Below are 25,237 nucleotides of genomic sequence, written 5' to 3'. Positions count from 1 at the left end.
CACACTTGCACATAATAGAAAACAAAACTTTTTTTTTTTTAAATTATATAAATTCCTCAGGATTATTTATTAGCACACAAAGAAAAAAATATAAAATTAAACACTAAGTCAGAGTATGCTAAAATTAAATTAGTATACTCAGATTGGCCATTTGCAAAAGCTTTACTGAATTAGTACGATAAATCTAGTTGTTAAGTGTATGTCCTTCTTAATAGGAAATAGCAATCCTCTAATAGCCTGCCGCAGCAACACAATTTATGAGGCAAAACTTAAATTAATAACTGTAGCTTTATAAGCTTTCGTATTAAAATTTTTACCAATTAGTGAACTAATTCCTCAAAAGCAAGGTTTTTTTCCTATACGTTAATTTTACAAAATTAATCATGCAACTCTACACATATTTAAACTAGAGAATTTACAAATACACATCATATTTAAAATACTAAAAAACTGCAACAACAACCAAAAAATTATAATTCAAAGAATAGTTTTTACTATCAACTACTATTGCAGATGTATGCTTTAAGTCAGCGTAAGTCACAACAGAAACTCTTGCTATTTAATCAACATACACATATGTATTACAACTAATTACCTATAATATACTGATGCTGCAGTTTAAAATATTATTACAAATTATATATTAGGACATTGTTGTTCTGAAATTATCTACAATATACTGGTGATGATAATGCAATATACACCTTCATGTCGAATGTGAGCACCAAATGCAGTACTGTGCAGATATGGAAGAATATATTCAGGAATGGTTGCCAAGGCAATACAATGAAAAGTAAATTAATAGTGCCCTCAAATGTGTCAATGAATAGTTATTACTTTTGTTTACTATATATCACATCTATTTAGGAAATGCATAAATATTCTGCCAAGGAAACTGCCAAAAATTAAAGTAAGCGTTTTTCTCCCCAAAGATAAAACACAAAAAGACAATTTTGACCTCGCTGCCCCTAAAAAGAACACTTATTCTAAAACGTAGTTTTATTATTTTAACTATGCTTAGTTCCCTTACTTTATGCAGCTCACATGTTAACAACAACTCTACTCCTAAACAAACCCCATGGACTCAAGTTTTTCAGACTGCTGGGAAAGTTAATTCATAAACAAATAATAGCAATGTTTATGTTCCCAGAAATATTACTTTTACAGATGTTTGCTATTACAGGTATTGACTTTATTATTTGTTTTTATTGAAATAACAAATAATAAACTGCTTCAATTTTTTCCAGCAAGCAGAATTCCATTATTAATATTAGAAATTTTAAACAAGTTCTGATTATGAGAAAAATCATTGAACATCGTCTTTTAAAAATGAGTATTTACATTTTCAAAAATTAATCAATTTAAAATTCTTCAGATTATTTAGTTTTACAAGTACAAGCTGCAAATATTTCTAGAAATTCTTTCAAAAACTTGTCTTCTTATGAGCCTTACAAATTACTTAAATAATATAATTAGAAAGCATGATTACTGATTATATTTTTGATCCTATAACCGTATGCAATAAAACTAACAAAATTTATGCAAATTATAATTATAAAATGAGAATATTTACAGAATTCAGAACATTTTATTAGAACACAATCCACGTACTCGTAATTATATAGATAAATATGCTACACATAAAGGCTGGGCTGATGTTTAAATATTTTGCCACTCGGTTTTAAATTCTGTTGCCCCGATGCCTTACCAAGTTCTACAAATTTTGTTGCCCCTAGATTCGGCTACACAATGACTTATCTATACACTACAAATTTTGCCATTTCTAAAATTTGCTGCATATTATTTCTCTAAATTGTAAAAATTTTGATGCCCCTAAATTCCGACACTCAGTGCGACTGCACTTGTTGCACTGGCTCTCCTGCCAGTGCTGCATACAGGAATGTATTACTTTTATGCTTCATTATAAAACACATAAGGTTTAAACGTTTATAAGTATGCCAAAAAACATACAATCAATTTCTATCCAGGGATTTAGGAATAATTTAGAATGGGATCTAAAATGTCATCTTTCTATCATAGGTAGATTCTGTTAATTTAACCATACACTAAAGTACAGTTCCTTGGTTTGAATTATTTTTCATAAAAAATCCCACTACGGTTACCTACCGTCGGTTAGTACGACTAATTATTTTTAAATAGGGCGATGAAAAGCACTTCAGTATGTTACAATCTTACATATAATAGAGCGCTTTTCTTCAAATTTACAGCATTTGGAATATGCTTAACAAAATGCTCAGAATTTAATGTCGACAGTAAATAAAAAAAATTCACGGCTATTATCAAATACAAGTATTTATTTTTTTATCCGAACAGTTCTATTGATGACTGGATGAACGCAATGGAATGAATTTAGTTATGTCAAATCATCGCCAACACATATGGCAATAATTCAGCCAAAATAGTAACCCTGGATAACAGCTCCTTTAATATGTTTTGTGCCCAGAGCAGTTGATCGGCTAGGCACTCCTAGCGCTAGTGCGCATTGACGTTAAACATCACGTGACCAAGCAGGGAGCGATTGAGAGAACGACCCATCCGACCTTCTTTCTGAGCCATGACTGGGGGGATGTATTCCATGGCTGCTTGCCTTTCCCAGAGACGGTTTAAATATAAAATAGTAACTTCCCTCTTACAGCTAGCTCTACACGGATGACGATGCGATGCGCATTTCGGAAGATTTAAAATATTTTGCTAGGTACAAAGTCAAAACTGGTCATTTGTATTTCAAGTTATCTTCTCTCTATGTATACATACGAGAAATGGGATGTTATATTTATACAAGCGATATTAAATTACATATCAGCTGGGTTTTAAAGCATAAAAATATTTAACTTACTACAAACTAGTAATTTAAAAAAACTTACGAATTACCGTAAATAATGGGACAAATTTATCTTTCATTAAATGAAAGCTTTGTCTCATAAATTATAGGGAATTAATTCCATCAATAAAGAACAAATATTTATACAGAACGAAAATATTTTCATGAAAGGAAAAAATAATTAATTATTTAGTAACATTTCGCCAAATAATAATAAAGTACAGCATCAAAGAATCAGTCTCTAATAATGAATTATTTAGTAACATTTCGCCAAATAATAATAAAGTACAGCATCAAAGAATCAGTCTCTAAATTTATAGCACATTTTTGGATTGGCTCCATAAAATAAAAATCAATAAAATTACTTATCAATTCTCTAAATAATTCTTTTAAAGGGGCTTTCTTAGAACTCTCTCCGACGTCAGCTTTCCTCTTGCTTACATCCCTTCTGGCAGTCAAGCGTTTTGGCGGTGTGCCAAGGGGGATTGTATTTTTCTTAGCTGGACAATAAGGATGAGTTTTCAGGATTTTTTTTTGACGGGGGAAAACTGCAGCCTATGCCTATACGAAATTGGATTATTTGATTAATAGAGGGATGTATAACATGCGGGGCCCGCAGGGTGATTTTCCCGTCACTGATCTTTTTAATTAATGTAGCTTGCACTCATAAAAAAGAATTGATTTCTATAGATATTTTAACAAAAGTAACTTTTCACATATAATCGACACTGCATAACAAATTTGTCTCTTACGCAGTACCTGTATTTGCAGTATTTGCGAACAATCATTTTCGATTATGAATTCAAATAAATATGAAAATAATGAAAATAGGTCAGTCCTTACCAAGGAACACTTAGGTGACATTTTAACAACAGCAACTTCAAAATTTACTCCAAACTACAAAGATTTGGTATCCAAGGAAGAGGATGAATATATCACATTGAATAATATATTCTATTTTTAAAGTTTAAATTAGAAAATACATTTAAAAAAATGGTTTATTTATAATTTCCAATTTAATATTAAAATACTTTGTTCACTGTTTATTTAATTAACTAATTATTAATTAATTTACTTACTGTTTATTTAATTATTATTTTATTTAATTACTATTTTATTTAATTACTTTGAGCTAAACAGGAGAACTTTCAAATGTTTTTGAAATATTTAAATTAAACTACGTAAGTGGCTAAACTTACACCTTTTTTCACTCCTACAGATTTTGGTTTATTATTTGTGAAAGGTGGCCCTCACCAATTTCAACAGTTTTTAAATGGCTCTTCACAGATTAGAGTTGTGCACCCCTGCATTCAGGAAAAAAATAATGGCTATGCCTCTGAGAACTTTTTAAGGCCTCTGCTAATACTGTAGGAAATGACAATTATAATTTGACTGTTTTTAGATTGACTGACACAAATCTTGAAATTGCATTGTAAAAAATGCCTATCCAAAGATCACTTTTTCTTTCTTCATTTGTAGATAAAATAAAAATATGACTAAAATTAATAAAATACACCTAAAACTGACTAAATAAGGCTAAAACTCCCTTAGAGGATAGTGCTGCAAAAGTTTGTTGAATACAAATAACCATAAGTCGATATTCTTAAGTTTTCTCAAGGAGTTTTACAAATTTAAAAAAGTACTTAACTGCATTCAGAAACACTGAATGAATCTTACAGAATTCAACTGCAAGAACTTTTATAAACACATAACTTAAACGCTGCAGGTTTAAGAAAATAAATATTTATTTTTTATAGGTGGTGATTAACGCACAGAATATTTTTAATATAATATTTTTGTTAAAGGAATATGTGTACTTTCATTAAGGATTAGTACAGTCAGTTTAAGGAAAAGATTGCTTATTTCTTTTCCTTAACTGCAAATATTTCAGTGTAAAGCATGACCAAATTTTTTCACAAAACGAAATATTTACTCAAAATATACATATGAAAAAGAAGAATTCAAATGGTTCGAAATTTTATAATCTTCTTACATTCAAAATAATACCAGATCATATAAATACATAATAACGGTATCATAGAAAATTTGCAAAGCCAATACATTAACATATGGAACTCTTTTAATGATATTAATTTTAATATAATTCATTGCAATTTTAAGGACTGAATAAGTAACAGGTGCATATGTTTATAAATTGCTTATTTTATAGTGATGTATTGTTATAATTCAGATATAAATGAAAGAAAAATGTTACATGAATTAGTAACCATGACATTTAACCATAACTCAAATCACCTACACTGAAGGTAGATTTTTTCGGGTCCGGGTCATAATCCCGACAGCCGAAATGCCGACAAGCCAGAATCCCGACTGTCCAAAACCCCGACAGGGCCGAAATCCCGACAACCCAAAGTCCTGACACGGTCGTAATCCCGACAGGGTCAAAATCCCGACAAGCCAGAATCCCGACTGTCCAAAATCCCGACAAGTTAATATCTAAATACAAACACTCAATTTAGCTTAATAAAATACAATTTTTAACTAGCTATTACATATTACTAATTAAAAGTTTAAATCAAAAAATCATAAAAATTATGTCATTACTTAAAATAATTTTTAACAAATTGAAATGACTGTTAAAATTTGAAATGAAGATTTATAAAAGTCTTTTTATTAAGAAAAAGAAAACATCTCTTACACATGCAAACGACATATTTACAGTGACACATTGCGAGTGATAGCACGAAGATATTTCATCACAGGTCGATTATCACGATCGTCCACAACAGTCATAATTCTCCTTTCTCTGTCATCATCTACCTTCCTACGTTTTGGTTGTTGTTCTCCGCGAAGAATGCATTCAACTTGGTATTCCACATGCTCCTGTTCTTTTTGAAATCCTTCTATGATGTTATAAACGCCAACATGGCCCGTCCAATTAAGGTCTCCCATCTTCTGTGCCAATCCTCGAAGCATTTTGAGTGCGCAGAGCCTTTTCTAGATCACTAATGATTCTAGATGGCCTCAGTTCAATATTATTTTCTTCAGCGAAATCAATTAAATCTTGGAATAATCTTTTGTAATTTTCTTCAGATTTGCTAGTCATCAAAGCATATACTAGTTGCAGCTGTGTAAGTATGTTAACTCTTTCGCATCGAGGGTGGGCAAAATCTCAATTCCCCAAACATCGAAAACGCCCGTATCTAAGAATTTCTCCTGGAATGCTTTTCCTTCCCCCCCATGACAAGTTGAATACTACAGCGCTAACAATAGCCTTACTTAAGTAAAGCGAGAACTTCTTTCTTCGACGCTTTGACACTGTGTGAATTTCCCCCTTGGGACGGGATTGCAACTTCGGACATCAAAAGCTAAACACTGACAGTAAAAAAAGGAAAGGAAGGAACAAAGGAAACAAGGAAGCTACTTTTAGTAGCTTCAAAAGAATGATTGACATGTGATTTAACAACACCTGAAAGCAATGACTATAACGTGATGGGGGAAAACACTGGGTAGGAAATTATTCAGGCCTTTCTGACGTCCAGCTGATGTCTGAATGTTTGGGCGTTTGGGGCGACTTCGATGCGAAAGAGTTAAGGGGTCATTAGGCCTTATTGGGATTTCGCCCGTGTCGGTATTTTGACCCTGTCGGGATATTGGACAATCGGGATTTCGACCCTGTTGGGATTTTGGCTTGTCAGTATTTCGACTCTGTCGGGATTTTGGTTTGTCGGGATTTCGACCATGTCAGGATTTTGGCTTGTCGGGATTATGTCTGGATACCAGATTTTGTCATCATCTTTGAAATCTTCTACTGCTAATCTAATATTTTACTCTCCATCAACTTCACAGAGTTCCTTTTAGGCACTGACTTTCCCCTCATTATTTATGTAAATGATATAATTATTACCTGTAATATATGCTAAGCCTTACTGTGAATGTTAATTTAGTTATTCAAGCATTCCAAAAACATTATGATCTTACAATGAAGAGATGAATGCAGCACGATACCTTCCCTCAGTCTGAACTATGCAAATAGTAATATTCGTTCCAGATTAATTAACTCAAATGCCCATATACTGTTATTACACAGGAGTTGAGTATGTAATTACCCAATAACTTCTTGGAACACTGATTTGTAGAAAAACCCAAGTTTCTCTTCTGCATTGTGTTACATAGCCAATTCTCTATTTAGTTCTTTCTCCCTTATGCTTGAAAGATATATTTTTAAGCTTGCATTAATATAAAATATTAGTCACCATGAACTGAATTGGGATTCTCAACATTTTAACTGAAATGCTTCATTTAAATGTTAAAAAAATATGACTACTTTGTTTTATACTAATGACAATGCACTGAAAGAATCTAAATGATGAAGCTGCTTTGAGCTTTGAACAAATAACTATGACTTTATCACTGTAACGTGATCTAAGCACACTTTAATCCCCCCCCATTTGCTAGAAGATTAACTTAGTATCTGTTCTTTTCAATAACTAAGAACAATGTGCCCATATTATTGTGAAAGCCTAAATCCATTATTCTAAAATTCATTTTCAAGAAATATTTTCATATGGTCACTGCGACAGTGCTGTCTTAACACCATTATGGACCCCTAGACAAACCACTGTGATGAGTCCCCTAATACAACAACCAATCACAGAAATGAAATTTTAATGGATTAGTATACAAACCCTATGCTTGTGGTGCTCACGGTAAAGTGTCCAGTAGGGCTATGCATTAAAATAGACCTGGGAATTGCAAGCCAACAAGCACTTGATACCAACAAACATGACAGCTTTTCACAAAACTTTGAAAAAGTTGCATTATAAATATCCTGAATAACCCCTTAATACTTGTTTTATTTTGAGAACAGCAATACATAATTCTTTTACTTAAAATTTGAATAACTTGCTTTAAAAATAAAAATGTGAAAATTTTATGCTTGACAAGTTTATGAAATATTTAGTAGGTACTTGGACTATAAATTTATGCAGGATTTTTTAAGTCACCAGATGCACATTTGAGGCTATATACTAAAGAGTTAAAATTAACTCTGACTTTAACAGTAAAATAAGTGACAATTATCTTAATAAAAAATAGGCGAGAATATTTAAAACTACGATAAACAGGATACTAAATGGGATATAATGAAGCCATTAAAAAAAACTTTTAAGAAAATTTAGGTGGTCATTTAAAATTTTTATTTATTGAAGCAGATTTTAATAACATAATTTTGTTCTAATGTTGTTTTAAACCCTTTGTTTTTAACTTTATCTGAATTAGTTACTTGAAATCATGAACTAATTAAGAAAAGACTAAATACAACGATATATATGGAAATTACAATACTCTTCTGTTATAAAAGACTGGATTCAGAAAATATATGTATGTGCATATACATGAATGTACAGTGTATACACAGATATACTTAAGTATATACACATAATATATGAATACAGTTATCCATTCATACTTGTATACATTCATACATTTCTGATCTGATATCGATAACAGAAGATGGTATTATTCCGTTTGAGTGGAGTCAGTTAAAAATGTGGCACTTTTTTTTTTTTTTTTTTTTTTTTTTTTTTTTTTTTTTTTTTTTGTCACCAATTGTTGCCAAGTATAAAATTACGAAATAATAATAAAGTTCAAAAGACTAAAAGAAATTAGTTTTATAAAAAGTAATTTGTTTAAAATTTCTTAAAAGTAAATTTTTCTTTTTAATTTTTTAATCTAAAATACTCTACATGTAAATAAAAAAATAACACAAATGAAGTAAAATGTAGTAAAATACATTTGAGGGCGAGAGCTTAATTATTGCATTTTTCATGCATTTTGCGAAGAAATCGGTGCTAATCATACCGTGCTCCTATATCACACCGAAATACGATGGTTATCTAAGGGTCGCATGCTCAACAGAGTTTTTGAATTGCGTGAGGAAATTATTCAATTACTGACTAGTCAAAACTGTTATTTAGTAAAAGATTTTGAGAGTAATGATACAATGCAGAGGCTGGCCTACTTAGCAGACATATTTAGTTAGCCATTTAAATGAATTGAATATATCAATTCAAGGATTTGGTATAAATATTATAATACCTAGTGAAAAATTATCTTCATTTATCGCAAAATTAAAAATTTGGATACGTCGAGTAGAAAAGGGGAATTTTGCAAACCTTCCCTTGCTTGATTCTGTTACTGCAAAAAAAAAAAAAAAAAAAAAAAAAAAGAAAAGAAAAGAATACAATTGTAATACATTGCAATACATTTGAGACAATTGAGCAAATCATTCAACGGATATTTTTCTACCAGAAATATTACCAAAACTCAGAGATGGATATTAGATCCATTTCTATTTGACCTAAATTTGATGGATGATAGTGATCTGGAAAAAGATCAACTTATTGAAATGCGAGCAAGTAGACATGTTCAAATGGAATTCGAACAATTAGAATTGCAACAATTCTGGTGTTCACGGTTACAACGTTATCAGACTTTGTGAACGTAGCATTGCAGTTACTCTTACCCTTTGCTACCACCTACTTGTGCGAAATGGGATTTTCATCGCTTATAAAAAAATATATAAAAATAAACTAAAGCGAGAGATATATAACTATATATAAAAACTAAAGCGAGAGATCACTTAAATGCAAGTGATGACTTAATGCGCATGTCTTTCAAAAAAGGAACCTTGCTTCGCCAGTATAATAATGAACAAACAACAACAGACTAGTCATTAATAAAAATAATATTGTTTTGTATTTATATAAAATGTACAATGTTTTTCAATAAACAATAAGTTTAGCAAAAAATGTATTTTTCTACACGAAAAAAATTAAAACACATGGTACTTAGGTATTATCGCAACCAGGTCAAAATTCGCATAAATTGCCAAATTTGGCGACCCTACTTACGGCAAACCTACGTGTTATACGTAGTTTTGTAAAAAGAGCATGTGGACATTCACAAAATTTTCCTGCATTTTCGTGCAAATCTTTGTAATTTATGAGAAAATAGCAGTGTACATGGATAAAGTCAAGAGTGTGCGCAATGCCATTTTTGTGCAATTCTGGGATGTTTTTTTAAGTAAAAATAAGTCGACGTGTACATGGTTATGGCGAATACGGTTTTCAATCAGTGCTAAAAGCAATAGCGAAAAGATTTCCGCCGAAAAATTAATTCTGCAACTTATTCAAATTCGGAACCGGAAGGGTTTAATTGCTATTTTATATTTTAAAACAAAATAATATAAAAAACTGATTAAAATTATCTGTAATTAATAAATGTACATTTTCTTTCTATTCACACTTTTTTACTCAAACTTACAAATAGCGCCAACCTGGTTGCGATAATACGTAAGTACCAAACACATTTTTCAATGGGGTGCAGAGATATATTTTCAGATTCAATGGGGTGCAACTCGCTAGAAAGGAAAGAAAACACTTTAGAAATTTAGAAAGGTTAAGAAACACTGTTCGAGCATGTGCTGTGGCATGATTTTTCACTTTCATCACATTTTGCTCTTTTATTATAAAATACGTATATGCATACATTTATAAAAGTGTAATTATTTATATACATATAATTTACCTACTATATTAATATTACTTACTATAACTCTATATCACATACACATATATTCTTTTAACTTATTTTTGGCCTTACTGGCACTTATAACTAGCTCAATTACACTTAATTCTAAGCTTGATTTTTTGCCCTGCAGGCAGGAAGACGTAGCGGGTCTACTTTGTCTGTGTCTGACAAATTTATATCATTTCTGCCACCTCACTTACTTTATGAACTAGTATACGTATTAGATAATAGGCGACATGTTCTACTGGGGTAGCGCCGTCTGCACAGGAACCCAAAACAAATTGATAAGCTCATGATGCATACGATTTAGGTCAAAATATTACTACTGATTGAAATAAATTAATATGTATACCTGATTCTGTTATTTGTGTCAATGATTTTTCAATACTTGTGATTTCCAGTTAGTTATTGTCTGTTTGTGTTTTTATATTTCAGCAGCCAGTTCTTGTAATGTCTCTGATATGAAAAGTTGTGCAGTGATATTTTCAATGAGTTCATGACATACTTTCTTCCACTAACTATTCTGTCTGTGTAGTACAACTAGAAATAAGTTTTTTTTTTTTTTTTTTTTTTTTTTTTTGGTATATTGCATATATAGTATTTTTTATTATTATTATATAATATAATAAATCGCCACCCAGATGGAAAAGTGGTTAGTGACTCTTATTGCCATACCGAAAGGCCTGGGACAGAATTCCTGAGAAGAAAGTCATGGGATGTAAATTGTTTGTCCCATTCATATAGGAGGCAATGGTGGCCCACCTATTATGTGCCTTCATAATAAAGTGACCATCGCTTCCCACCTTAGTAGTGGAAAATGTCTATGATGTCTAGTGGAAAGAAAAAAAAAAAAAAAAGATAAATAAAAGAGGAAAAAATGCTTATCAGACTAATTATTAAATTTATTCTGTGTGTATACAAGGAGCTGTTTTTGAACACACATTTCGAAAATGGTTTGAGAATTGCCGAAATTTCAGCACCGAAGATGATGCCTATTCTATATAAACACCCTGTCTCCTAACCCTAAAAAAATAGACCTATTAAAAGAAGCTATCTCTGAAAACCCATATTATACAGTTCAGGAACTATCAAACAGTAACAGACTAAACACTTCAAAAGTATATATAGCACATGATGACTGGGTATGTAAGAAGCTATGCGTAACCCATGCTTTCAGGGAGCAGAACATGCTTCCTCGAATTTCAGCACGTGGTTCTTTGCTGAGATTAAATAAAGAAGTTCTTTTTCTATAACAGTTCTTTATTAGAGTTAATAAGTGGACACTATATAAAAATTACAAGAAAAAGATCACAGGTTAAGCCAAATGAACCTCCTTTAGAAACAGTGCGAAAGGGCATTACTTACTATGACATTATTTTAGGATTATAATAAGTAATCTCAAAAAAAGTAATGCTCTGTGGGATTACAAATCAACTGTACATTACCCCGCTGCAACCAAAACAAACAATAAATTTGAAAAAATACTGTTCAAAATTAGTGATTTCAAAAGCATCGAAGCAAAGCTTCCAGAAATGATCGATTGTTGAGGTGCTGTCTTCCATTATGATAATTGTCAGCCCCACATTTCTACGAGTATAGCAGTCATACTCTGTTATATATTTCCCGCACCCTTCGCCTACAGGGTGCCATGTATGTTCATTATCCAGTGGCAGGCAGGATTGTAAAGATGTAAGACATGGAAGGCAGAGATGCCTAATAATATATCTGCAACTATTTAAATTTGTTACATATTCTTGAAAATAAATTTTGTTGTTTTTAAAAGCCTCTTTAATGCACCTTTAGACAGACGGAATATTATTTTGCTGCTTAAATGCATTAAAAATAAACAATACTCAAACATTTCATAACTGATAAAAAGAGTACTTATATGTATGCATAACTACAAATGCTAACAAAGGGAAAAGCAAACACCAGTCTCACTGATTTGATCCAAATTCTATATCATTACACAAGGCCTTAAATTAAATGCATATGCAAGACAGAGCGAGTATCTTTAAAAATTAAGCCACGTTTATGATTATTCAGATAACAGTAAAGTACTTGAGGACATAAGGAGAATCATACTTTCATGGAGGACTTTCTACGGGAAACCAGAATTTAACATTAAGCAGCCATAATACTAACTGAATTACAATGTTACTGCAAGTAGAACTACAATGTTACTTCAAGTAATTTAACTGTAATTGCAATTACAATAACTGGATTACTTATACTTGTAACTACAATTTAACTTTAAATCATGCAATTTTAATGTAACCACAATTTATTCAGTCAATTAGGATGTTAAAAAAAAAAGAATATTAATAACGTATAATTACATTTATAAGTTATGGCAACACAGTGCTTTGTAATTCGCAGTTAACTTGCTTGCTCGTGTTTCGCAATGCTGTAAAGTTTCAAGGATATAGTTATTTTAAGTAATTCAAATTAAACTTCGGTACTTACGTATTAATGCAACCAGGCCAAAATTCGCATAAATTGCCAAATTTGGCGACCCTACTTACGGCAAACCTACGTGTTATACGTAGTTTTGTAAAAAGAGCATGTCGAAATTCACAAAATTTTCCTGCATTTTCGTGCAAATTTTTGTAATTTATGAGAAAATAGCAGTGTACATGGATAAAGTCAAGAGTGTGCGCAATGCCATTTTTGTGCAATTCTGGGATTTTTTTTAAGTAAAAATAAGTCGATGTGTACATGGTTATGGCGAATACGGTTTTCAATCAGTGCTAAAAGCAATAGCCAAAAGATTTCCGCCGAAAAAATAATTCTGCAACTTATTCAAATTCGAAACCGGAAGGGTTTAATTTCTATTTTATATTTTAAAACAAAATAATATAAAAAACTGTATTAAAAATTATCTGTAATTAATAAATGTACATTTTCTTTATATTCATACTTTTTTACTCAAACTTACAAATAGCGCCAACCTGGTTGCGATAATACGTAAGTACCTAAACTTCTTTTAAATTCATTTACAACGCAGTTGTAATTACAAATCAAATAGTTACAACATACCCAAAATTGGGGGGGGGGGAATGGAATAAAATATAATACAATTACAAACTCTCCTTTATCCTACCCTTCGAGAACCACTGATGAATCTTACGATTCTTCAAACAGATGATTTGGTAAAAATATATTTCAGGCTACCCCTTGGTGAAAATTGGCAATTCGCCAGCAACCCACAATTTCAAGATGGCCGCTATGCAAAATCAAAATAACAAGTCAAAGAATGCACAAACTTGGTGTCCATGTACACATCGATCTATTTTCACTTGAAAAAAATCAGGACAATGATGACATCATATAATGTTAAAACAAAGTTACGCATCACAAAACTGAACAAAATTTGTAGCCAATCGAAGCTCAATAAACTGCATTTTAAATCACACAATGAGATGACATGAAAAAAGATATTTATGTTATCGCATATTCTTTACAAAAAAGGAAATATAGACTTGCCATATTTAGAAATTTCTATGTCTTCAGTCTGTGGCACACAAAATTCCTTAACAGCATCCTCAAAACTTTCTAAAATTATCTGAATTAGAGCATGCATACTGCCGTCACCACATTAATTCACAAAAATAAGAGTAAAATAAATCCTCTGTAGTGACAACTGCTGGTGGCATTTCTTGCAAGAACCTTCCTTGCAACAAACCCATTCAAAGCCATTAGAACGATCTTTATGTTTGACCACAGGCAATTCCTTCATACAAACAGGACACTTACAATGACCACTAAGCAAACTTTCATTTACACACCAGTCAATTAACGCTTTTTTTCCCCCTTTCGTTCCAAATCGTACAGAAACTTCAGATTAATTTCATCACATACAGCCATTTTACACTGAAAGCAAGTCAAATAAAATAAGCAATGTACTTCCGACATCCAACACAGAAATAAGCCCTTACAAATATTTTCCCATCAGTCAAATTTACCATAATCATGCAACCAATCATATCATAATAGGGTTTCTATAACATTTAACTACTCAGGTTATGATAAATGAAACAACTTGGCAATAATCCAAGAGGCACCCTAAGACATAGGCTAACTGATGATTTAAAATATTTATAACCAAAACTGGGAAAAGAGGAGGAATAAAATGTACAATACAACTGTACACTTCATCCTACCCTTTGGGAATTACTGATCATCTTATGATTCTGCAAACAGCTGATTTATATATAATAGACTTTATTACACATATTTATGTAAACATAATGGTACATCACAATGAAAATACATGCCACTCCAGACAGGCAACTCTGAAAATTTTTAGACAATGCTATAAAAAGAAATATCAGTACATTTTTTTAAAAATTGGAATAGGGTACTTTCCGTTCTGAAAGTGAAGCCAAATACAGGTCAAGAGCCGAGGATAGTGCTATTTGGGCTATCCTTGCATGTCTCTATCTTATAAAATATGTTCTGCATATTAAAATGACTTGAGAGTTGATTACTATTTTTATTTTTTTAATATGAAGAACTTGAGTTCCCATGACAGAAAGACTATACCTTTCATTCCAAATAAAATATAATTTCAAGATTTAGTGTTAATAGAGTTGACTTTTACAAAATTAGACTATGACAAACTTGAGGCCCATGTGCCAAAGATAAAGGTTGCCTTTATGGAGGGCATTTTAAGGGAAACTGACTCTATTTAAGTTCTTCTTCATAAGCTCCACAGCCTGTTACAGCCCAAGGTTGTCTCTCAAAGTTTCCTCCATCTGACCCTATTCGGTGTAATAGCCATCCATCGGTTAACTCCAATTAACCTTAAATCTTGCTTGACATCATCTATCCATCTAGTGGGTGGTCTTCCTTTTCGTCTTACTCCCACAATTCTTGAAAAGGCTATCTTTTTGGTTGGAAATGCATCATCATATCTAAACACATAGCCCAGCCATCTGACACAAGATGCCTTTATGATTCTCGCAATATCAGTTTCACCATATTTCCAATAGTTTCCATAAACTTGATGATTATAGAGAATCCTCCACATGCCATCTTAGTTGTACCGATCCAAAGATCTTTCTTGGGACTTCTTTCAAAAGTTGATATCAGGTCTTTCTCTGCTCTGCTGAGTACCCAACATTCACTTCAGTAAATGACAACAGTCCTTATTAAAGTTTTACATAAATTTAATTTAGTTTTTACGTTGATTAGTTTGGATTTAAGTTGTTTTTTAAGGCCATAGTAACATCTACATATTTAAGTTACTCATGCAGAAAATCATAAAAATCTCTATACAGCTAGTTATTCACCTGGATTAAACTGTCAGTGCTTAGCAGGTTTACTGATCAACTGTAGGAACATACTGAAGCTTCAAATGGCAGAACAGATTTCTTTTCTTCTGGATAGATCATTATGTGGTTAAAATTGATGAAACCATGTGAGACTTTACATCACAGAGAGCATCTCAAATCATAATACATACTGATGGTGCCAAAAGGAATTTAAAAGTAAAATTCTAAATTCATTCAATCTTTCAATCTTAACTTTTAAATCATAGATCCAGAACTTAATATATTTATAAAAAAAAATTTCAGTATTAAATAGATCTAAGAGACTAGTTAATTAAGAACATTAATAAGACTTTTAAATAGAACAATGTGTTGGTTGGTTTAGTTTATGTGATTACGAAAAAGCCTTGAGGGCTATCTGCCTAAGAAGAGGGATGCCTTTGAGGTGGACTTTTTAAGGGAAACTGGCTCGTATACATGTTACACATGGGGAAAACCACGAAAACGCCCATGTAGCCAGCCCATTTGCAGGATTTGAACCTCGAATCGAACTACCAGTGTTCAGCGATTTAACCACTCGGCTGCTGGTGGGACTATAAGAGAATGGAAAGTACAGATAGAGAATGACAGATTTTGATGCTTTTATTCTTTAACAATTAGTCAGGCAGATAGCCCTTGTGCACTTTGCCATAATCAAATAATACAAACCAAACTTTAACAATGACATTATTAGTCTATGTCAGAGTTTCTTAATGGTATGGGGATCCCATTATATTTAAGAAAACTTTGTGGGCCCCATAAGCATTGTGCAAATCCAACACACGCACGAGTGAAACTATCGAGTTCTTCACTTGTACTGTAATTATACTACTGTAGTTTTAGGTCATTAAGTTTAATTTTTAAAGTAAAATAAAAGTTTGTATTATAAAAAATGCGCCATTTTTTCTTTGTCTATATTGTCTTATATTTATCAATTTTTACATACAATATGTAAAATATTTAGTAATTATAAAATTATTATAATAAATTAAAGAAATATCAACATTGCTAAAATTTTTGGCAACCCCTTACTGCAGGTCCCGCAACCCCACGACCCACAGTTTAAGAAACTCTGGTATATAATGTGACCTCGGTGATCTTTTTTAGTTACAAATAACTAATTTTTTATTCCTAGTACATGGCATGAAGGTATAATGTTCTATTACCTCGGACGTTTTTAAGAAAATATACAAATCAGTAGTCTCTGAACACTGACAGATTAGTATAGTATCTTTATTTTTAGAGAAAATGCTAAAATATCTTTCTTAACTATTCATTTACATTCTCTTCTCTAAATCTACATAAAAAAAAATGAGCTCATAGTTAAATTAACATGGCTCACCCTGCCCTCCATTTGTAACTACTACAGTTTGGCATTCTAAAGAAAAAGGACATTGTACAATAACTACCTCACTGAAAGTGAATACAATGTACTCTCATAATCTTTTTAGCTTTTTACATAGCTAAGATCAGATCTTTACAATGGAAGCATCACTATAATACGTAGTCATTATTGCGAGCTCGGACTGCATAAACAGAACCATGGATGGAACAAAACCATGAATTAATAAATACTATATTATATATTTTAGGTAAAAATAACAAGTCGAACAAATATTAATTTAAAAGTCGAACAACCAAAAATCAACATTATATTTGCAAATTTTCAGAGAAATTTGTACTGTGAAATTTTGCAAATATATAAAGCTGATTTTTGGTTGTGGACTTCTAAATAAATACTTTATTGCTTAAAAAATAAATTATAATAATAAAATGCCTTATACACTAATTTTTATAAATAAATCACAGAATAATGTAAATTTCCCAAAAATGATGATTACGATAGAGTTTGCAGACACTGACAGGATTTTCTAAAGCTATTTTACACTAGGAGAAAGCTTTAGATCGACAGAGCCACACGTCTACTCCAGATCTGCGAGGTTCCACTAGCACATGTGACACCTGAGGCGAATAACTCTAGATCGCTACCGGGTAACTATTTTATACGCTAGTTATTGTGTTTCAAGATGAACAATTTACGTTGTCAAGTAAATCACTCAACTCCATTTAAAAATCATAATCAAATTTCTAATTGAATATTATATTTATAAGCAATTTTTCATACGAAGTGAATATTGCTCAGAAAAATATAAACAACTAAACGGCAATGTAAAAGAACAACCTCTAAAAATATTTACCCATATTGATTTGGAAACATGAATTTATATTTGAGATAATTTTCCTTGATCAGTCTAGAAGCATGAAATGTATATTAGAAAATGTATTTTTATAACGGTAAATTGAAATTCATTCCGAGTACGAACGCATAACACCTACGTCTTACTTAAGAGTCAAAGAAGAATGCAAAATGTCTGATTTTACAGTAACAGTTAAATACACTTCTTAAACATGCATAAATTTATTTCCGTAATTAAGATTTTTAAAATCATTTACCTCTTCTGAAGTCAAAATTTCATCCTTAGCCACCTTGGCAACACATAATGGCGAAAACAGCACCTAAACGTAACTGGCAAACAGCAGAAAATCTTTACACGCATGCATTCCCACAATTCCATGCGCCTGATAATCTATTTCGCCATAGCTGCGAAATTATCGCTTATCTGGCGAAGTCACCTACAAAAATTAATATAGTAATAGCTTGATTTTACTAAAAAGTTATGAGAGAAAGATAATACCAAATATCGGACAAACTACTATGTGTTACGTGCGAAGCATATTCTTTCCTAATGTACTATTTCCCTCGACGATTCAAATATTGAAAGCCCAAAGCAATCATTTTGAAGAAAGTTGCTTGGAACATGGACAGTAGTTGCTTGCATGAATTTAATTAGGATACTGTTGTTTGAAATGATAAAATTGAATGAAAGGTGAATTAGAATATTAAAAAATGCTCTTTTTCCTACAAACTCCCAATCTATAACCACATAAATATAATATTTATTTAACCCAAAGTGACAATAAAGTAAATTTTTTAATATTTAGAAGTAAGTGTGTGTGTGTGTAATATATGGCAAGGTCTCGAGGGCTATCTGCCTAAGGGAAGGGATGCCTTCGTGGAGGACTTTCTAAGGGAAACTGGCTCGTATACACGTTACACATGGGGAAAACCACGAAAACGCCCATGCAGCCAGCCCGTTCGCGGGATTCGAACCTCGGACCGAACTACCAGTGTTCAGCGACTTTACCCCTCGGCCGCTGGTGAGCCGCATTTAGAAGTAAGAACCAAACATGTATATTACAAAGCTTAATTTTAGCCAAAATTAGGTACTATTTGAAAGAAATTGAAATTTATTCTTGGGTGCACCGCAGCTCCGATTCCCATGGCCTGCGGGCAAGGCTTAGTATCTAAAATTAGAAATACCGGAACCCAAGAACTGTCAGGAATAGTGAAGAAAAATATTTAAAAAAAAATAATAAAATTTTTAAAAAATAAATGAAAGCAATAAAATGCGAAGAGATAAAAATAAATTAAATTGATGATAAATAGGCAGATAATAAATATATTTAATTATTCTAAGAATTATGTGAATAATAAAATAAATATGAGATGAATAAATTAATTATAAATTAAACATAAAATACACTAAAATGTGAATGAAATAATAAAGCAAACGAAAGGGGAGTAAATTAATGGCAACAATACACAACACGAAGTATGAAAGATAAGTAAGTATTTTGAATAGCGCTTTTCTTCACCAAAAGAATTACATCTATATTTTATCTTCTAATCCCTCTTGCTCAAATGGATGTAGGTGCCCACCAGCGGCCGAGCGGTAAAGTCGCTGAACACTAGTTCGGTCCGAGGTTCGAATACCGCGAACGGGCTGGCTGCATGGGGATTTCGTGGTTTTCCCCATGTGTAACGTGTATACGAGCCAGTTTCCCTTAGAAAGCCCTCCACGAAGGCATCCCTCCCCTTAGGCAGATAACCCTAGTGTGCTTTACCATATTTAAATACACACACATCAAATGGATGTAGCTTGTGAAATTTTATCTTCTTGAATGGAATTGCGTTTTGTTGGGGCTGTTTCCTTTCTCGGCAGCTCAAGTTACGCGCATAATTTGTTTTTCTCAGGAAAAATAAGTCATTCATTCAGTAGTTGTTGTGCTGTTGTTTCTCATCTCACTTATCTATAATCAGAACGACGCACACACATTATATATTTACAATCATCCATGCTTTATCCGAGATTCGAACTCGATCCCTTCAGTACAGTAGTCAGAGTCACCAACCCCTATCCCGGTTGGGCAGCATTGAACAACTAATATCGGTATCAGTTTTAATAAATGCGAAAGGAAATGTTGCAAATCACGTAATACAGTTGTACAACACAGTATCGGAATTCATCCTATTATAGTTTCCGTCTGAATTTAAATCCTACTATGAGAATTAAAATGAGTTATATTAAAACTCCAGTTGTCTGGACCCATTAATCATGAATTACAATTACCCGAATACCATGTTTATTCCAAACTCATACTTTAATTTACTAATTCCTTTTTTTAGAATAAAGGGCGTTGACCCAGAAGGGCTATTAAATTCCTTTCGACATTTTGGTTGAAAACTTTAAAAGGATATATCAGTTTTCAAATTGTTGCCACCAAATACTATCGCCCTGTGTTATATTTAAAGAAATTTAAAAAGAAGGAAGAAAAGAAAAATCTGAAATGTTTCAGATTTTAAATTGCGTCCAAAAGGGACGTTTTTTAACGTTTTTTGTGTTCATGTTCTATGTATCATGTTCTATGTACTCAAACTATAACATTCAGTTCAACAGCAATATCGCAAATTAATTTTAAAATGAGCATATCTTTAGAATTTCCGATACACAGTCTGGCGCCCTGGAGATCTGTAGCAATTTGTAGCAAACTGGAGCAATCTTGCTTTTAAGCAAGAAGAAAGGACATGAGGACTTTGGCGAACGCCAAAGTCCGTGAGGGCGCTGCAGATAAAAATGTTTTTTCTGTACAACGTTGCCATTGGTCGCTTTGAAATACTTCAATTTGGTAATCAAAAATTCGTTAAAGTTTTACAAAATATGAAATCGATAATAAAACAAATTCAAAATTTGGGCTTCCCATATTCACAATAGGATTACGTCATTCAAAATTCGATGGCTCTAGGTACCGTTGTTTTATCACAATGCGAGAAACATACATACATTTATGCACATTCTTCGTTATTTAATTTCTTCAAATATAGTACAGAGCCATAATATTTGGTGGCGACAGTTTGAAAAGTGAAACGGGCATTCAGAGTGATTCGACGCAAAATTGCAAAACGAAAACAATAGTTCCTCCGGGACAAAGCCCCTTTGCACTAATAATGAAGAATCTGCATAAATGTATGCATGTTTCTCGCATTGTGATAAAACAATGGTACCTAGAGCCATCAAATTTTAAAACGTAGTCCTCCACCCAAATATGGGCATTTGGAAGCCCTAATTTAGAATTTGTTTATTATGTATTTCATATTTTGCAAAATTTTAACAAATTTTTGATTAACAAACGAAACGATTTCAAATCGAGCAATGCCAACACTGTACGGGAGGGGGGAAACATTTTTGTCTCCAGCGGGCGTATTGGAAATTCTAAAGATATGCTTTTTTGAAATGATTTTTTGATAGTGCTGTTGAATTGAATTTAAGTTCGAAGAACATGATATTGAATAAATAAAGGTAACACACAAAACGTTAAAAAATAAGCTCCTTTGGACATAATATGAAACCTAAAAACTTTCAATTTTTTTTTTTCAAATTTAAATACTGTAATATATACAGTATTTAAATTGTACCCTATTTTATGTATTTGTTTATGTATTTAATATGTATTGTACTTATTTTTAAGAAAGCTGTTAAATTATTAATTTAGATGGATGTATGAACCAACATGTAATTCGGATTTCGAAGCTAGATATATGTAACCTATGTATATAATAAATATTAATAGGGAAGCAGTTACATTCTGTATATAAACATACTATTAAAAAAAAAGCATGCCCTTTTCTTTTCTGAAATAGAAATAAGTCGTGTTATTTTACGCACATAAAGCTTAAATTCTTCGTTTAATTTTGATTAAAAGATTATAGGTCTAGTTTTAAAACTCATATAATTAAAAATTAATTTTATAGTTATTACGTTTAGTTAAACTGTGTTGTATGTTATAGCAATGAAGAGTAGTTTCTTGATCTGTACATTATGAAAACTGTAATTTGCAATTTAATTAATTATCGCTGTTCGTTGTATATTCATTTTTAGCCCAAAAGGGTCATTAGTCTAAAAACGCAATTTTGCGTTGTTTCACTTTCATTCAAGTCCGTTTCCAGTTGGCAAAAATTTAATCTGTCTGTTCAAGTCCGTTGCCATTCGGCAAGATGTATGATATTTATCTTTGAAATTTAATCTGTCTGTTACTGATGAGCAGACTAACTATTTAAAAACAATAGACGCATTTCTTAAGAAGGGTATTTTTTACTTTTTAATATGATTCAGTTAAATAAAAATGAATTTTATTCATGATATACCTAATTAAAAACATCTAATATTTTATCGAATTACGTTATATATTTGTTTCCTTTTTCAAATATAATTTTTCTCTTTAACGTCTAGTTTCACTTTTCACTGAATCTGCTGCCATTCGGATAAACGTAAAATACGTATTATTCTTTCATAGTTAATCTATCTGTTATTAATTAACAAATTAAACTATTTAAAAGCAATAAATAGATGCAGTTCTTAAAAATATTTTGTTACTTTTTCATATGGTTGATTTAAAAAATATGTAATTAATTCATTATATATTTAATTAAAGGCATTAAATATTTTTATAGAATTGTAATTCTATTATTACATATTTTTATTGAATTCTAATTCTATTATTACATATTTCTATAGAATTCTAATTCTATTATTACATATTTTTTATAGAATTGTAATTATTCTATTATTTTATAGAACTGTAATCTAGCATTACATTTTTTTTTTTTTTTTTTTTCATTTTTTAACTATACAGAAGATATATAACTTTCCTATGTTGGTTTACATGTTTATTCATCTAATATCCTATAAAATTTTTCGCTATTCCATCTGGGCCATGTCTATCAAAAATTTTTACTAATAAACTATATAAAATTTTAAAAAGGGCCCTTTTGGACGATCGGTAAAACCTTAAAACTTTCAAATGTTTTTCCCAAAAGGGGCTATTAGTTTCGAAATGGAATTTTGCACTAGTTCAATATAAAGGGCGTATCACTTTTCAAACTGTTGTCATTAAGCCCTGACTTATTTTTAAACAAATTAAGTAATGAAGCAATGAAGTCTGTATGCAGGTACGTATGTTTCTTGCATTGTAAAAGAATCTGATGTGGATACCAGGCCTATTAAATTATACACATTATTTGCTGCCTTTTATTTGAACTTATTTTCCCCGAACTTCATTAGAGATATATTTCTCATTTAACCAATTCAGCTCTCACTTCACGACAGGGAAAAATACATAAAAACTCAAAACATCTTCATAAAACATTGTAAAATACAGAAAAACCTAAAACACCAAATAGTGTTAAAAAAAGAGTTTTTAACAGTTAAAATTAGAATTTAAATGACTTAAAATTAGGCAGAAAGACAGATTTTCAGTACACAAAACTTTTGGCCCCGCTCTGCGAAAAGACACTGAAGTTGATGCGCCAACTGACTTAACTCACTATTTTACTAAGAGTTCCAAATGCAAACAAATGGCAGCGTCGTTAGGCTTAGCGCTACTAAACATATAAACTATTGATAATTCTACAACTATTCCATGCAGATTAACTAAAGGCATAAAAAACCTTAACAGGAACGTAAAAATAACTCAATTCAATCACTTTTAAAGCCAAAAAAAAAAAAATGCACAATTTACCAACATAAAAGAATAAAAGAACTGAACTCAGAAAGCCAAGTAACAAAAGAGGATATATATATATATATATAAGAAAAATAAAGAATATGTAAAAGATTAAATTAGCAACATAAATTTCCCTTATCAATTCTAAAAATAGTAACTTCTATTTGCGCTGCGTCATTTCGAGACTAATCTATGTCATATGATTCTTAAGTAATTCTGATGTTGTAAATGGAACTAAAATTCAAGCAGCCAAGAATAATTTTACAGAAGTATTAACTATCCAATCAAAAGCATTGAGAACCAAAACTAACTCAGTTTGAATTAAGATTTCACCCTGAACATAATTCACTTGCTTTTTATGCCTGGATAGACTGCAGTCTGTCTGCTACTTCTTTGTTACTGCAAATTTATATAAAATACAATTTTTTTGGAATAGGCACAATTAATGCGGCAACTTGATTGTAGCCGCAACATGTTTGCTGAAATAAAAAATGAAGATTTAATCTGCCTTCCCCTCCAATTTCTTATTCGTTATGGATCAACACTTCTACGCCACCAAAATTCCTGCTAATCATTCACTTCAGACTTTGTTCTTACCACACATATATGTATACTTCTGGTGCGGCAGATTGCAACCAAAAAGGGAGGTGCACATCTAAATGTTATAGCAGTCCCATACCCAAAATTTCAGTGTTCTGAGGCTACTCATTTTTACTTCCTTGTACGAAATAAAAAATATCCATTTTGACAGCTATCGAATGCAATTTAACGATGTTTTTGCGTGATATCTGTACGTAAGGACAGAATAAAAGACTCTTTTCCACCAAAAATATTATAAAACTGCTTTAAAACTAATTCTGAAGAGAATTTTTCGTGGCGTCTGTACGAACGTATGTACGTACGTACGTATCTCGCATAACTCAAAAACGAGTAGCCTCAGAAAGTTGAAATTTTGTATATAGGACTGCAATAACATGTAGATGTGCAACTCGTATTTTGGTTGCAATCAGCCGCACCAAACGTAGATAAATATATTTATACATATATCCACTCTGTTACCCGTCTCAGTGATCTCAGTTTCTTTACTCTTTTATGTTTGTAAATTGGACATTTTTTGCTTTAAAAATGATTGAATTATGTTGTTTTTATCTTTCGGTTAAGGTTTTTATGTCTTTAGTAAATGTGTATGCAATATTTTTAGAATTATCAACAATTTAAAAGCTGTTTAAGTGCGTTTAAGTTTTAAATAACATGGCGGACATATTTGTTTACATTTGAAACAGCAGAATTGTAGATTTGTTGCCAATCTAGAGAGACTAAGCTTCGCAACACAAAAATAACGCCTTCATTTATTATTGCGAATTAAATCATGCTTAATCCTTTCTGGAATTTTTTCGAGGAAATAATTGTTTAAGATTTACTTCGCAATATTTAATGCAGATATTTTGAGTTTTTATGTATTTTTGCCTTGTCGCGAAGTGAGAACTGAATTAATTGAATGAGAAATACTTAATCGTCTATGAAAAACTGTTTCTTTTCTGTTTTGTTTGCTTAATTTCTTCCATACATCGTTTTAGCTTTATTATAGTATTTGAATAGAACATGTGGCAACGATAATTCTTCAAAT

General features: G+C 31.5%; 1 protein-coding gene across 2 annotated transcripts in view; it reads right to left on the bottom strand.

The window, feature by feature from the left end:
- The window catches only part of LOC118198826 (protein Gawky-like), a 75,352-nt gene extending 57,058 nt beyond the window's left edge, over positions 1 to 18,294 (bottom strand). The window contains exon 1 of one of the 2 annotated variants that reach the window (XM_035370605.2): positions 18,163 to 18,294. The gene's annotated coding sequence lies outside the window, so the exon portion shown is untranslated. The remainder of the gene's footprint in view (positions 1 to 18,162) is intronic. The other variant, XM_035370601.2, reaches the window with a different exon arrangement.
- Positions 18,295 to 25,237: the final 6,943 nt, after the last annotated feature.

Source organism: Stegodyphus dumicola, chromosome 11, assembly GCF_044657685.1.
Source record: "Stegodyphus dumicola isolate Sdum_Otavi_A_Nest chromosome 11, ASM4465768v1".
Taxonomy (NCBI): domain Eukaryota; kingdom Metazoa; phylum Arthropoda; class Arachnida; order Araneae; family Eresidae; genus Stegodyphus; species Stegodyphus dumicola.
Note: the sequence above shows the minus strand (reverse complement) of the source record. Positions and strands in the feature narration are given on the sequence as shown.